Here is a 13,230-nt window from a genome sequence, read left to right on the forward strand (position 1 = left end):
AGCCCGTGATCTCAAGCCTTTGACATCCTTCTCTCCTTACCCCCACCTCACCCTCCACCTCCGGCATCCCATCACAATTGACTTTTCCCTCAACCAATTCCAGGAGAAGGATGTTCCTGTACATTCCCTCTGACATGCTGGCAACTAGGGGATGCCACAGACCGGCTGTATTTAATTACCGCTCCTGGTGGATTTATTACTATTATGCCTGGATTAATTGGGAAAGTAAAAATGCTTCATTGAGCGATCCATCTTCTCAAAGTTACTTACCTTGTCACGGGGCTAATAACAGGGAAATAAAAACGCTTCTCTTTCTCGCTGCGGCATCGTAGGAAATGGATTTCTGCAATTCCTCCTGTAGAATTTTTTTAAAGAGGCATTTGAAAGTGGTGGGAGAAGATAAATTGGGCTAAGCGAGAGTGGGGGGAGGTCTGGGGGACAGAGGGGGGAAATGCTCTTTATCAAATAAAACGTTACACCGCCTCCGTGATGGTCCTTTTTAAGATAAAAAAAATCTGAAGGATGATAGAATATTGATTGATTGCTAATACAGCAACAATCCCCCTGTTGTAGGAAGGGCCTCTTGCCATTTTATTTAAAAACCATTCCCGTAACACAAATTGCTTCGTACAGTTCCTGTTTCATAAGGATTGACAGCTAAAGGTTTGGCTGGTTATTTTAGACCAATCTGTCAAATTCAGCCGCCTTAACAATCTCTCTGTACTACACACACACCACACATTCAAAGCACATTACCACACCACAAAAGAATATTGGGTATTGTAGTTTATCCCTTTCCAAACTTTTCATGTTGGTGACACACTTTTTAAGACATCCATCATTTTGCGACAAGGTAATTCAGTTTTACTAGCAAACCAGAGGTTAAACAAACCCCTTTCCAGCCCCGGGAGGAGTGTGGGGAGCGTTTGTGCGACACACCTACACACTGCAGCCGACACACTAATGTGTTGCAACACAGAGTTTGGAAAGCTGTGAGCAAGGTTCAAATACCCACTCAGCCACGGCATGACCTTGACCTTACCTACCTCACAGGGCTGTTGTGAGGATTAAATGAGGAGGAAAAGAACCATGTATGCCACCATGTATGCTCCTTAAAGAAAAAAGTGAAATCAAAATGCAGCAAGCAAACAAACAACAAACAATTCCTAGCACCCTCAACGAATATGCTTCTCAGGGTTCTTTGTGGAAAGTCATCACTGTTTAAAGTTGGTGGTGCAAAAGTCATCAGTACCTCCATCTGCCATCATTTTGTGACTGGTTCTACCCACCCCACGCCCCTTTGTGACTGGTGGGCCACAGCCATTTTCAGCCATTTCAACTCCTGGACTGCAGATATTACTGGACCAGACCCTCCTAGTGTCCTTAATTTCCAGGGACAGTCCCAGATTTACAGAAACCGTCCCGGTTTCTGATTTGATTCCAGAATGTCCCGCTTTTCCTTAGGACGTCCCTATTTTCATTTCAGAGAAATGTTGAAGGGTATGGAGTTATGCGATCCCTGAGCTAACTAACTATACAACTTTTTAGAAGACATCTGAAGGCAGCCCTGTATATGGAAGTTTTTTTAAAAAATGTTTAATGTTTTATTATTATTTTTATATATGTTGAAAGCTGCCCAGAGTGGATGGGGCAAACCGGTCAGATGGGTGGGGGCATAAATAAAATATTGCTGCTACTATGATTATGATTATGGTCTCTATTTTCATCCGAGAAATGTTGCAGTGTACGGTTCAGGCAGGGGATAAGGCAGGTCTCCACGCTCCTTTCTCTTCCTTTGGCCTCCACTGGGATTTCAAGGAAATGGCAAGGGCTATAGTTAGCAGAATTGTGAAAATGAATAAAATTGGCAAACCTGAGTAGTGGTGGTTGGTTTCCTGCCACACTCTGCATGTGCTCATAGGTAGTTTTGTTTTTGTCCTTGCTCTCTGCATCCTGAATGCACCCAGGCATTCAAACTGTTTCCAGCCGTGGGTCAGCCCTATTTCTCAGGCTGTATCTACGCTATCCATTTAAAACACTTTTCTTTCCCTCAAATCATTTTGGGCACTGTGGTATTTCACCCGTCACAGAGTTACAACTCCCAGCAACCCTTAAGAAACTGCAGTGCCCAGAATTCTTTGAGGGAAAATGATATGTTTCAAAGGTATAAGATGTGCACAGCTGACTTCTTGTCAGATTCAAGCAGAGCTTTCCAGACATTTTATGTTGGTGACACACATTTTAGACATGCATCATTTTGCAATGCAGTAATTCCATTTTATTAGCAAACTGGAGGTTGAACTAACCCCTTATAAGAGATACGGACACAGCACATCTACACACCGCAGCTGACACACGAATATGTCACGACACACAGTTCAGAAAGCTCTGGATTAGAGTTTGTGGAAGAATTAAAACAAGCTGCTCGTGCTTTTCCTTCCCTGCCGCCCTCTGAGGCTAATAAGCCATCAGCCCCAACTTGGAAGCTTGAAGCATCTTACCAGGCCCAGGCCCTTCCTCAGCTGCAACCTTTCCTGGCTGATTGCTGATAGGGCTACTCGTGAGTAAGCAGCTGCTGACTTCCGCCCCCCAGGGCTTCCTGTTTTTGGATCTCTATCCCTTCCCCACAGGCTCATGTAACACACAAAGATAATACCCTAAATCTGATCAATTTTAAAGGTAGATAATGTTGATTGGAGCTGATGAAAGAGAATGGAAGTGAGCAACTGAGGATTGGCTCCTAGGGTCACCCTGGAGAAGGCATGCTGGAAGAGCACTAGGGAGGAGTTGTTCTGTTCATCTCAAAGCTAAACATTCAGCTCACTGAAAACGCAAGGGGCTTTGTTTTCAAGGGAACAGTGTGCAAGGCCTGCTACATGCAACGGAACTTCGTGGGAAACATACCTTAAGTCACTCCGAAAAAAGGTATTGGAGCACTTCTAATCATTTGCCCACCACCATGAACAGAAAATAGAAGATCTAGCTGAAAGTCAACACATGGGGATCTGCACTGATCATTGCTGCATTGCATTCCTCATTACTATTATCTTATATAACAGTATTCAAACCTTAGAAGCCAGTAGTGATGTATGGAAGTGAGAGCTGGACCATCAAGAAGGCTAATCGCCGAAGAATTGATGCTTTTGAATTATGGTGCTGGAGGAGACTCTTGAGAGTCCCATGGACTGCAAGAAGATCAAACCTATCCATTCTTAAGGAAATCAGCCCTGAGTGCTCACTGGAAGGACAGATCCTGAAGCTGAGGCTCCAATAATTTGGCCACCTCATGAGAAGAGAAGACTCCCTGGAAAAGACCCTGATGTTGGGAAAGATGGAGAGGACAAGGAGAAGGGGACGACAGAGGACGAGATGGTTGGACAGTCTTCTCGAAGCTACCAGCATGAGTTTGACCAAACTGCGGGAGGCAGTGGAAGACAGGAGTGCCTGGCGTGCTCTGGTTCATGGGGCCACGAAGAGTCGGACACGACTAAGCGACTAAACAACAACAAACAAACAAAAACTTAGAAGAGTGTGTGGCCATGAGGGGGTGCACTTGGCTGTGATTATCATGAAGCCCCCAGCTTCGTTTTATACAGCTCTATCACATCCCCCCTCTACTCGCCCCCCTCTCTCTAAGCCCCAAATGTTCCAGCCTTTCCTCACAATGCAGTTGCTCCACTAAACCCCTAGATCTTGTTCTTTGCCCCTTTCTGAACCCTTTCTAGTACTATAACAACCTTTTTGAGGCTTGGCGACCAGAAAAAAGAGGGGCTCCTATTTATGGACTAATCTCTTCCTTCTGTACAAGACTTAAAAGGAAATTGATGTATATATTATAGAAGAAAGAAAAATCTTTTAAGAGCTTGGAGGGTGGGGGGGGTTAAGTTTTTTTTAGTGCTTTTCTTCCCCCTCACCCTTCTCTTTTCTTGCCCACGCTAATGGCAATGGCAATGGTTACATTAAGTATTTGGCTAAACTTCAAGAATTCTCTCTCTCTCTTTTAATTATCTTCTCCCTGACAGTTTGCACCCATTAATCCTGTTTTTATGGATTTAAGGGAACTGCAGAATTGCAGGTTGGAAATCTCTCTATTCCGCCTCCCTCGCCTCCCCACCCCCTTGCCATGGAGGGCAGGGGGAGGGGGCAGGAAGAGAAATGGGTAGGAGGGAGAGGGACATTTCAGACCCCCGCACCCTTGTAAGCAGCCATTCCTCTGCCCTGTGGCGTGGAGGGCATCCATGAGATACAGCTCTGGTATTTCAACAGTTTGGGGGCTTGTGCCAAAAGAAGAAGAAGAAAACCGTGCCTTGAATCTTAATATCACCTCTTTCTACTGGAAACCTCTTTCCCAGAACCCTTGATGCTTTTTTCAGTTCAAGCAGAGTACCCAAACACAGCTGGATTTTATCCTCCATCCCCTCTTTCGAGGTGCCTGCCAACTCACCTCCTTCAAAGATGGGGCAAGGCAGCTTAAGCGATCAGCCTAATGGTGTGTGTGTGTGTGATGACTGAAGCTCCTTGCCAGTGCAGGAGACATTGGAAACAGAGGGGGAGGGGAGGGGCTTCTGCTTGTGTGACCTGCCTTGGTGCTGGTCCAGACTGGTAATATTGGGATCTGCAAGAGAAGGTTGCAGCACAGGCTGCTCCTCCTGTCAGGGATTCCAGCCGGCTGGCCTTGCTGTTTCCCAGGCTTCTCCATTCCACCCATAAGTCAGCCTTCCATGGCCGTTCAGCCCCCAGGAGAACCACCACCCTACTAACCTGGTTAGGGTTAGGTGCTGGGAATCACAACTGGAAAGAGTGCTGTTTGAGGATGAAGGCATCAAGGCAACATTCAGAATCGTTGCTCTGCCCACTTTTGCCCCTGGCCCTGCCCACCCCTGGCACGTGGCCCCTGGAATGTTGCACCAGAGGGAATGTGGCCCTTGGGGTGAAATAGGCTCCTCCACCCCGGTCTAATCTGTTGCTGTTTTAGAAGACACGCAGACAGCTTCCCCAAATCTGCCTTGGGCGTGCTGTGCTGTCACAGGACAGAAAAGCAACCTCCCGCCATGCCTCTTTGTTCAGGTCCATCATTGCTTTCCAACAACTGACCTCGTCTTGACTTCATTACCAGCTCTTAAAAGACATGCACTCCTCAGCACATTATCCTAGCTGCAGGGTGGGAGTGGGTGTGTTTTAAAGCAGCCATTCCTCACCGCCATCCCTAACTTGGATCATCTGCTGCTCACTTTCTAGATTACCTTCACTGGGAGAAGGTTATTTATGGACCTCCTACGATAATTGCAGAGCATGCAGGAAAGCATTAAATATTTGGTGGGGACAGCTCCAGGCCAGTCAGCACTTAGCATCCTTGGGCAAGGGAGGGGCAGTAGATCAGTGGAAGTGCCTTTGCTTTGCATGTAAAAGGTCCCAGTTTCATTGCCTGGCAACTCCATGCCAGACTGGGAGAGACCTCTGTCTGAAATACTGGCAAGCCACTGCCAGTCAGTGTAGACACTACTAAGCTAGGTGGATCAATGGCTTCACTTGATATAAGGCACCGTCCTATGTTCCTATGATTGGGGGTGGGCACTGATGTGCTGAGACTGGCCTTGGGGCTACCCCTCTCGACAACACACGCCCCCCCCCCACACCAAGCAGCTAGATTGTGAATTGGACACCATTTTAATTACCCACAATCCCCCCCAAAGGAGTTTCGTTCCAGGGGATTGTGGGAAATTAAAATGGGGACACCTGCTCCTGCTTCCTACCGCACCTATTCATTATTATTTGCTTGCACAAAGTTCGCCGGAAGGTTAAATGGTGTCTGGTCTTTCTCGAGCCTTCCTTCTCATTCGTTTGCAGGGAGGTTACTCAACAATGAGCCTGATTTCACCTAGATTTGTTTGCACTATGGCCATAACAACTCTCCCTCAATTGTTCACCCCACACTTCTCAATGTATTATCCTAACTGCAAAAAAAAAAAACCCCAAAAAACCAACAAAACATAAAACCAAACCTGTTGTTCTTTTTTAGAGATTGGATTTCTTGCACCCAGAGTAGCAAGGCACTCCATTCAACTAACTGTAGATTCCAGTGGTTCCTGCATTGAAGGGGGTTGGACTTAATGACCTTTGGGATACCTTCCAACTCTACAGTTCTAGGATTCTATTATCCTAATTGCACAAACTTGAATTTTTGGTGTGTGCTTGAACCTTCCCAAAGAATAATGACAATCTGGGGACAACTGTAACTAAGGGAGATAAGGGAGACTGAAAGGACTGACATAACCCGAAACCAGGAAGAAGGGACGTTGGATAAAAATTTGAGGAGAACTTCTTTTTATTTTTGGAATTAGTTTGATATTAATGAAATAACAGGGAATTTGCTGGAAAGGAAATAATTGGCATTAGTAGAAAGGTTTGAAGAAGTTAAGTATAAATATGGTTTAAATTTTGAAATTTTATGGGAAGAAATTTAAGGACTATTTGCAGAAACAGTGTAAAATCAATGGATGTTAAAATGAAGTAGGAATGAAATGATCTCTAACAATAAGGTTAAAAAGGAATATGATAATTAGATGAGAAATAGAATGATAAAATATGTTTAAGATAAGAACGAAGATAAAACAAGGAGGGAAAATTTGCTGAATTAACTATTTGAATTGGAATACAAAGGAGGGAGGTGTGAGGAAGTCATGGAAATAAGTAAATGAATTATAGGACAGAGAAAGAGGGATTTGTTTTTAATCTGTTCTTATTTTTCCTTTGCTTTTTTTTCTGTACTTTGTAATTTTGTAATTTTTTTTTTTTGGATCATGTAATTTCTTTTTTTGGTTCTTTTTTACTTTTTCTATTTTTTCTTGGAAATTTCAATAAATATTATTTTTTTAAAAAAGAAAGAAGATAAGGGCTTCAGAGAACCAACAATAGTGGCACCCCAACCATCACCACTGTTTACTTACACCACTGACAGAAATATGTGTTTTGGCCTCAAGACTGGACGTGTGGAGAAAATCCTGCAGTAGGATTAAAGTCCATTGTTGGATCTTGTAGTTTGCCAAAGAGCAAATATTTACTGACAAATGTTTACCAGATGGATGTTGAGTGTTTGCACATTTGAATACCAGCGATACTGAGGACTGCTGAATACTTGGAATAATGTGATTTTATGAAGGCACTATTGTCTATAGACATTTTAACTTTTGTGTACATGTTCATTTTTACATGATGCATTAAATGGTGCATTTGGGAAACAGTCATTGCTCAGAGGTTAGATGAACCAATGGTATGACTCTGCGTAAGGCAGCTCCCTATGTTCCTAACATATATTTCTATTCATATAAATGATACTTTGGACTCACCGGTGCAGGGATCAAAACATAATGCAATGTCTGCAAAAGACCAAAATTTGTGTTTCTGTGTTTTAAAGTGACTTATGATATAATCCTCCTGAATAGCTAATGGGAAATGAAAGGCTTTGGTTGTTTGAGGACAATGACCATGCAGAGTTTATCCACCTAGGGTAAAGCTGTGATCCAGCAAATAGATCTGGGGTCTGGTCTGAGTGCAGCAAGGCAGATTCGGACATAAAAACAGATGCTGCCATTGTCTTGATCAACAAGGTCAACAATACTAAATTTCAAATTGGCAATAGATTTTTAATAAGTGGAACCTGCAACCAAATGTTGCATTACAGAGTTGCTCCTCTACTAGAATTGTTTTTTGGGGGGAGGGAGAGGTGGTACTTCTGCAAACATTGGGTTCCCCCCTAAGGCTACGGCTATCTCCCAGGTGCATGGTGCCATTTTGGACCACACTAGATGTACCAATGGTCACCTATCTTCCTATGAGGGCAGATTGAGGTTGGTGGGACACTGCTTCATTTGCCCTAATAAACCAGCCACCAATGCTTGCTGGAGTGGGGGCATCGGCAGGTGCCTGGCAGTGCCAACCTGGGGACAGGTACCGGAAAACTGCAGCTGTCCTAGTTGATAACGTCATCCAACAGCCCAGTGTGCAAGGAGGAGACACAGGTTGGAGTTGCCTATCTGAGATTTCCCAGTGACAGCGGCAGCAAATGCCTTGACTGGGTGCTGGAGATAAAGTGGTGTGGGAGAGTGAAGCGAAATGCCCTCAGTGAAGAGACCCTCTTTTCTTCCCCCTCCCTCTCCCCCTCTTTCGGCTGCTATTTCTGGGGATGATAAAGTGTGGCGGAGCTGTCTGCTGGAGCCAGTACTTAGAAAGAGGAGAATGAATAAGCAGGCCCTGAGCGAGAAGGACGAGGGGAACAGACGGTCTTCTGTGCTTCCTCCTGGCTCCACTTTTACGGCCTCATTGGACTGAGTGCTTTGCTACTTAATACCCTTTTCTCTTTCTTCTGGTAATTGGATTTCTTAAAACAGTAAAGGAAACACTTCCAGTACAAAGCAGTTGTCTAAGACCAACTCAGATTAAACTACCCTAGTGTTGCAGTCTGCAGCATAAGGAGATTGGACGAGCTCTGCTGGATCAGGCCAACGGATCATCTAGTCCTGCGTCCTGTTCTCACAGTTGGCCTGCCAATTTTTTAATTATTTTATTTTGTGTGTGTGTGTGTGTGTGTATTATTAAAGATTTTGTTGATTTACAAAAGTGTGCAATGTCTCTCTCTCGTACTTTTCCCCCCATGTAACATTTTTACAAATCAGTTTCATTTGTTGAGACTTTAGGAAGAAAAGGGGGAAAGAGGTGGGGGGGATGGGGGAGTCGGGTGGCGATGTTTCTATTTTACTTACTATATGTGGGGTTTTGTGTCAGCGTTGCTTGTGCAGGTTCTCTGCTGTTCACTTGTGTTCCTTTGGTGGTGAGAGAGGCTGGGGTTGGCCTAGGGTGTGGTTATTCATTTGTGGTTGGCTGTGGTGGTCTTTGTTTTCATGTGTGAGTGGGGTGGGTGGGTGTTTTGAATCAGGTTAGCCATATTGATTTGTATGCTGTTGGTGGATTTTTGTCATTGTCTCGTTGGGCTGTGTGTGTGATAAAGGGGAGCCATACAGGGGCTTCTTCTGTTTGTCCCCGTGTCAGTTTCAGTTTATTGGTTAATTTTTCTAGTAGGGCTGTTTCCCATACTATTTGGTACCATTGGTCCATGCTTACTCCTGACAGGTCTCTCCAGTGTCTGCCAGTTTTATTTGTTGCATTTGTATCTGACCTTTTCCTCCTAATAAATCGAGGTGGCATACATGGTTCTCCCCCTTCCTCATTTAATCCCACCCTGAGATTAGGCTGAGAGACTGTGGTTGTGGCTCAAGGTCACCCAGTGAGCTTCATGGCTGAGTGGGGATTTGAACCCTGGTCTCCCAAGGTGCAACATGCCTGTGGGAAGCCCACAAGCAGGATCTGGACACAAAAGTGCTCTCCAATAGTGCAGTTTCCAGCAACTGGTATTCTTCTGGCTCCCACCATGGAGGCAGAACAGAGCCACTAAGACCAGTCTGCACCATCTCCTGGAAAGAGAGGTCAAAGCATACCAGGAACAGAGTCAGGTCCGTAGGTGCTTCTAGCTCAGGACTTGCTGACGCTAAATGGAAGTGGTTCTCTAGCGTCACATACAGGGAGTTTCCCAGCCTTACCTGGAAGTGCCAGGGACTTTCTGCAAGCAAAGCAGAGATGTTCTACCACTGAGCTATACCCCTTTCCTGAATAATAAAAAATGTGGCACCTACAGTACTTTCTCCGGTTTGCAAATGTGCCCATGGGCTGAATAAATTTGTATGGATGAATGAAAAGTCCCTCTGTAAAATGAAACCCTCCTGGGGTTTCAAGCGAGTGAGCAATAAGGCATAACATCTGATCCTGTGTCTGCACTGCAAGAATGCAGATGCCCCCTCTGGATTCCGCATCTTTGCCAAAGAAAACCCCAGTGAATTGGAGGGTCTACAGAGAAACCTGGCTTCTAGCTAAAAGTAAAGTGTAGTGCCATCTTCTGATTGGTAGGCATTACTGCAGTGCTGTAGTTAGGGTAAATTGATAGTACTGTAAAAGTATACATTGCTCCTGGGTAGTGTTTAAAGTACTTCACATCTTGCTGTAATACTCACAACATCCCTATAAGGTGGGTCAATATGTGGCTAGCCTCACTAGGCTACCTAGTGAGTTTGAAGCAGAAACCACTTTTGAATCGGTACTTAGAATCATAGAATTATAGAGTTGGAAGGGACCCCGAGGGTCATCTAGTCCAATCTCCTGCAATGCAGAAAGCTCAACACATGACCAGTTTGAAACCATACCAGCCACTGCTTAGCTTTGCAGATGTGCCAGCAGTTTTATTGCTGCAGCTCAGTCATTTAACCTTTATGCAATTCATGATGACTCTGCTGTGTGTCCTGAGACAAAGGAGTAATTAAAGCTTTCTCTTGGTACTCAAAAAAAGCCAATGATCATTATCTTTTCCCCTGTATCACCAAGCAGGCCAGGGGAGACTCCCTGTCTGAAACCCTGCACGACCACTGCCAGTCAGTGTAGACAGTATTGAGCTAGATGGGTCAATGGGTCTGGCTCCATACAAGGCAGCGTCCTATGTCTTGAAGGAAATGCCATAACTCAGTGGTAGAGCATGCAGAAACTCCCAGATTCAGTCCCCGGCATCTCCAGGTAGGGCTGAGAAAGACTCTCTATCTGACACACTGGAGAGCTGCTGCCAGTTAGTGCCAGCAATGAGCCAATGGGCAGAAGGAGGTGGTGGTGGTCTTCAGGGAGGGGTGCACGTCAAGAACACCTGGCTCATGCCCTCACTCCCCAAACCTGGAATTAGCACTGTGCTGAAGCATTGCAGCACCAGTTGGAAGCCCAACATGCTAGTTGCTTGGCCACCCTGTCCAATTCTACCCCCCTCTCCCACCATCACACGCACATTTAAAAAATTAAAACCATTTCGCAAATGAAACTCTTCAGAGAAGGAGCCTGTCTGAGAGTGCTTAATGTAATGAAGAGGCGAAAATTCACTGGAGCAATTAATTTAATTGAAAGGCGCTGGGGAGCTGGGTGCCAGAAAGGCAAGTAAAAAATGCATTTCCTCCTGACAGGAGCTAACTAAAGAGAGATATACAGCACATGGAGGGCCCTTGGCTCCCAGTCGCAGCCACTCTCAGAGCAATGCTTTCAGTTCGTTGGCAGCGTTCCCAGGCTCACCGACAAATGGAGACTTTCCCTGCCCCAGCCTGGCATCAGGTACCTTCTCAGATGAAATGCCCCTCTTCCCAGACAAAGGAGACAGCCTCGCAACAAGGCAAGAGGAGAGAGTTGGGGAAGGGCCATAGCGTCTGCTTTGCATGCAGGTTTAGTCCCCATGACATCTCCAAGTAGGGATGGGAATGTCCCCTGCCTGAAACCCTGGGCAGTAGACATTACTGGTAGGCCAATGGCTGTGACTCTGTATAAAGGTAAAGGTACCCCTGACCATTAGGTCCAGTCATGGACGACTCTGGGCTTGCACAAGGTTGCACAATCATCTCACTCTATAGGCCAAGGGAGCCGGCGTTTGTCCACAGACAGCTTCCTGGTCATGTGGCTAGCATGACTAAGCCGCTTCTGGAGAACCAGAGCAGCACATGGAAACACCGTTTACCTTCCCGCTGGAGCAGTACCTATTTATCTACTTGCACTTGATGTGCTTTCTAACTGCTAGGTGGCCGGGAGCTGGGACTGAACATTGCGGGGTCACCCCGTCGTGGGGATTCGAACTGCCGACCTTCCGATTGGCAAGCCCTAGGCTTTGTGGTTTAGACCACAGCGCCACCCGTGTCCCTGTGACTCTGTATAAGGCAGCTCCTTACATCTTAAGGGAAGGACCATAGCTCAGTGGTGGAGCATCAGGCTCGATCTCTGGCAACACCAAGTAGGGCTGGGGACAGGGGGGCACCTGTCAGTGTCAACAGAACTGAGCAAGTTGTTGGCATCTGTCTGTCTCAGGAGACAGTGGCAGAGTGCGCCTTTGGGGGTGAAGCCGAACTGCCGCAAGCCTGCAGCGCCTGCGGTGGCTGTAGAGACCGACGTGGGAGAGACATGATTTGTTGCAGCTGGGGCAGAGGAAGGCATCTGGTTGTGCTGCTGCAGATGCACAAGGGTGTTCCATCTTTCTGAGCTCTTCCCAACAGTCATTCCTTCTCTGATCACAGCTTTGGATGCACATCCTGACTGCCTGAACTCAAGCTAATATAGCTGAAAATAAAATGTTTTAAGTGTGTTGCAAAGTGTAATACAGTGGTACCTCGGGTTACATACGCTTCAGGTTACTGACTCCGCTAACCCAGAAATAGTACCTCTGGTTAAGAACTTTGCTTCAGGATGAGAAAAGAAATCGTGCTCCAGCAGCACGGCGGCAGCAGGAGGCCTCATTAGCTAAAGTGGTGCTTCAGGTTAAGAACAGTTTCAGGTTAAGAACGGACCTCTGGAACGAATTAAGTACTTAACCCGAGGTACCACTGTATACACATGTGACACTGGATGGCGATGGTGAGCTATGGCAAATTCTATCTATCTATCTATCATCTATCTATCTATCTATCTATCTATCTATCTATCTATCTATTTAAAATGTTTTAAATAAAAGCATTTTCACAGCATTTTTCGTGTGTGTGTGTGTGTGTGTGTGTGTGTGTAGATTCCACCTCTGCCTTCAGGTGCTGTAGTTGTCTGCAAGGGACTCTCACAGGGCAGGGTTGATGTGACCAGCCTTCACGTTGTGTTTGCAGACATCTTTGTAGCATAGAGTTGGTCTGCCCATTGGCCTGGTGCTGGAAGCCAGCTCTCTATAGAGTACGTCCTTGGGGATCCTGCCACTTTCCATTCTGTGGACATGACCAAGCCAGCACAGATGTCACTGAGACAGGAATGCGAACATGCTGGGAATGTGGGCCTGGGAGAGCACATCTTTGCTTGATACTCTGTCCTGCCATGTGATGACCAAAATCTTCCTGATGTGGTGCATGTGGGAAGGCGTTGAGGCATCACTTACGGTGATTGCAAGTTGTCCAAGACTCACTTCCATAAAGCTGCGTGCTCAACATGCAAGCCCGATAGACCTTGGCATTGGACATTGGCACCAAGTTCTTCCATACCCTTCTGGAGAGGCAAGCCATTGCCCTGGCTGCCTTGCCAATGTGCTTGTCAAATTCAAGGCCAATCCCCTGTAGGCTTGTAGGCTTGGGCAAAAGGGTCAGTGAGTCTCTATAGAGCATCCCCGGAGCAAGATTGACTAAGTATAAGGCA

At 45.9% G+C, this 13,230-nt stretch overlaps 1 long non-coding RNA gene across 1 annotated transcript in view; it reads right to left on the reverse strand.

Moving 5' to 3' along the window:
• Positions 1–265: 265 nt before the first annotated feature.
• LOC307222256 overlaps positions 266–13,230 on the reverse strand; it is a 142,471-nt gene continuing 129,506 nt past the window's right edge. Inside the window, exon 9 of the long non-coding RNA XR_013841685.1 lies at positions 266–355. This is a non-coding gene — a long non-coding RNA (uncharacterized lncRNA). The remainder of the gene's footprint in view (positions 356–13,230) is intronic.

This window comes from Podarcis cretensis (genome assembly GCF_951804945.1).
Source record: "Podarcis cretensis genome assembly, chromosome: 8".
NCBI classification, from domain to species: domain Eukaryota; kingdom Metazoa; phylum Chordata; class Lepidosauria; order Squamata; family Lacertidae; genus Podarcis; species Podarcis cretensis.